Source organism: Antechinus flavipes, chromosome 2 (assembly GCF_016432865.1).
Source record: "Antechinus flavipes isolate AdamAnt ecotype Samford, QLD, Australia chromosome 2, AdamAnt_v2, whole genome shotgun sequence".
Lineage (NCBI taxonomy): Eukaryota > Metazoa > Chordata > Mammalia > Dasyuromorphia > Dasyuridae > Antechinus > Antechinus flavipes.
In genome coordinates this window covers 244,514,546-244,517,897 of record NC_067399.1, presented here as the reverse complement: position 1 = coordinate 244,517,897, position 3,352 = coordinate 244,514,546, and the positions used below count along the sequence as shown (strand labels likewise).

Below are 3,352 nucleotides of genomic sequence, written 5' to 3'. Positions count from 1 at the left end.
TCTAATTATGATATAATTTGAGATCTAGAAGTATTATTTCTTCATCATTCTTACTTCTTTTAATAATTCCTCCTGATAGTCTAGATTTTTCATTCTCCTCCATGAATATTATTATTTTATCAGATTTTTTAAAGTATTCCCTTTATTTGTAAAAGTAATTTTATTGGTATAGTTTTAAAGGTATAAATTAACTTTGGTAGTGTTGTCATTTTTTATTCTCTCAGATTGTTCTAGCCTTGAGCACTGAATGTACCTCAAACTTTAAAAATTGTTCTTTATTTCTTTAAGCAGCACTTTGTAATTGAACCTATTTTTCTGTGCTTTGGGAGGCTGATCCTCAGATATTTTATTCATTTTGTAGTTATTTGGAATAGGATTTTCCTTTCTATGATCAGCTAGGTGGTATAATGGAGCTCAGGCCTGGATTCAGGAAGACTTGAATTCAAATTCTACCTCAGACACTAGCTGTATGATCCTGGGTGAGTCACTTCACTCTGCTTCAGTTTCCTTTTCTGCAAAATGAGCTGAAGAAGGGAAGGGCAAAGCACTCCAATATCTTTGCTAGCAAAACTCCAAATGAGGTCACAAAGAGTCAAACATGAATGAAACAACTGAACAACAACAAAATTCCCTTTTTATCATTGCTTCTTTTATTATTATTATTATTATTATTATTATTATTATATAGAAATGCTGTTGATTTTGTAGCAGCAATTTGAAGTAATTATTTTCTCAGTTTATTATTGGTCCAGACTTGAGAGAGACTGTGACATATTGGATATTTATTTCATTATTTCATCAAATGAAATAATAATTTTAAAAGGCACTTAGGATAGTCCCTGACACATTGTAGGTGCAATATAAATGTTTATTCCTTTCACATTCCCTTTCTCCTTAACCCCTGAAGGATAAAAAGACTGTCTTGGAGCCCAAAATGGCTACTTGAATTGGGACACTGTAATGAGCCAGAATTCTGGAGAAAGATGATAACATTTATAGTCAGTGTTAAAAGTTGAAAATAGAGAATATAGAATAGTACAGTAGAAATATGTAAATTTCATACATTTACATTTTGTTTTTATTATTAAAATAATCTTCAAGAAAAAAATCAATACAACACACAGGTTATTACCAAAACATGTAAAATTCATCTTTCAAAAAAAAGACTAATTTAGAAAATGCACTCCAAACGTATGGCATGTCTTTTTTTAATGGATCAAAGAAATCAGAGTACCTGGCGGTGATGATTAGCCTATTTTAAATGCTGAGCAAGAAAAGTTATTATTCTTCGAAAAAGTTCCTTCTTCACATTGTGGGGTACAAGTGCTCTGCCTTTTGGCATTATCTCTGCTATCAAGTCATCAAGAGTAACTGTGTTCTAATCTTTTTTCTTTAATCACATCTTTACAATGAGCTTTTAATTGATCCTTCCAAGCACATTCCATTAATTTAGCTCTTAGCAACTCATTAAATTGTTTTCATTCACCACCAGTTTCTAGTTGCTCTCATCTGTGCATCTTTGTTCATTTTGTTAATCTTAGTTTCAGCAGAGTAATCACCACAAGAATAGCAGCAGCACTTTATTGTCTCCTTCTCAGTCTTGTCTCCTTGCCTGGGGCCCAGGCCAGCTTTCTGGAGGTCCTCTAGAATGTGTCTTGGTTTCTGTGGAGGAAGCAGGAGGACCACCATGATGGTCTCTGTCTTGAAGTCTGTCTCAGTCCAAGAGCTTGTGCTCCAGCATCCAGTCCTCTGTCTTCTCTGAGTCTGTCCTAGTCTCCCATGGCGGTGGGAGATGGAATGAATGTTTGAGTCCAAGGGCTTGTGCTCCAGCTTCCAGCCACCACAAAGGTGGGAGATGGAATGAATGTCTCTGGCTGAATTTGTCCCAGCTTATATGCTCTATTATAATTACATCATCGATGGTGTGAATCTTGTATAATAGATGTCAATCTTGTAGAACTATATTAAATATTAAATATATGTACTGAACTAGAGAACTATTAATCACCATGCTAAACTAGATAACCTTTGTCTTATCAATTTCACTGAGTTAACACCTTTCCCAGAATTCTGGCTCATTACAGGAGACTCATTAATCTCTCAATGCCCCAGGCAGCTCTGTAAAGTTATAAAATGTAAAACAGTTGACTTAGAGAGAACTTCCTCACTGGGAACTCTCTGAACCACCAAAGAAACCACAGTTTGTTTTTATTAATGATTATATTTTATGCATTTGTAGAACTTTATGATCACAAAGTGTTTCCACAATCATTTTAATGGTGTAGTGGAAAGTATTGAACTTGGAGTCAGAATTCTTCCATTTGAGTGCCAATTCTATTTTTTACTAGTTATATGGCCCTCAGACATCATTTATTTATCTGAAAAATGTTAATGATAACACTGGAACTATCTATCTCACAAGGTGTTAAGAGGTAAATAAATATTTGTTAAATTAAATTTAGGAAAATATGTTATACATTTGAAAACATAAAAAATATAAGTTGTTATTGTGTTTGGTCATTATAGTGTTGCAAATATTATTATTCCTATTTTAAAGATGAGATGTAATTAAAAGAAAAAAAAAACTCAAGTCTTTTGGTCCAGTGCTTTTTCAACTACTATTCACTAACACCTCCTGCCCTGCTCTTTAAATGTTTTGTTGATTTCTTTTACTTTTATGTAACAGTCATTTTTCAGTATCTTGCTCTAGAGCACAATTATATAGTATTTCCTTGGTCAATTATATCAATTATATAAACACTTCTCTAGTTTAGGTAAATAGGAGCTTTTCCTTAATTTCCTTTATTTTCCTTAAACTATTTTAAATAGAATACTACATGTCAAATTCCTCTACCACCAAAATTTCAATATGACTAAAAAAATTCTTAAGCTCTGGCCAAAATCTCAAAAGTAATATTTGTATACCAAAAGATTTTATTTCAAAAGGAGACCTGAGAAAGCCCCTTAAAGTTAATTGTCCTGGAATTTGACTTGCAAAGCAATCAGTGATTGTCCACTTTCTTGGAGCTTTTATACATTATTATTTGTGATAAACTGAAATAAGTAAGCAAAAACATTTGAGTCAAAGACCACATCCAAAAGTGGTACAAAGTGGTACAAAGTACCACATTGTAGATACAATTTTGTCCTGGTAGTCCTTTATCTTTCTTCCATATGATAAAAAGTATGTTCCATTTTCTTTTCTCTGGAGCATTCATTAGCTTTTCTGTTACTAAAATTCAACTAGATTCTAATGATCACTCCATTTACATTTTTATAGTTGTTGTGTATATTATTCTCTTAGTTCTGCTGGTTTTGTCTTTTACCAGTTCACATAAACCTCATATTCATA

General features: G+C 32.7%; 1 pseudogene; it reads right to left on the bottom strand.

The window, feature by feature from the left end:
• Window positions 1–1,252: 1,252 nt before the first annotated feature.
• LOC127546567 (transcription and mRNA export factor ENY2-like) lies at window positions 1,253–1,530 on the bottom strand (annotated as a pseudogene).
• Between the last annotated feature and the right edge of the window lie 1,822 nt (window positions 1,531–3,352).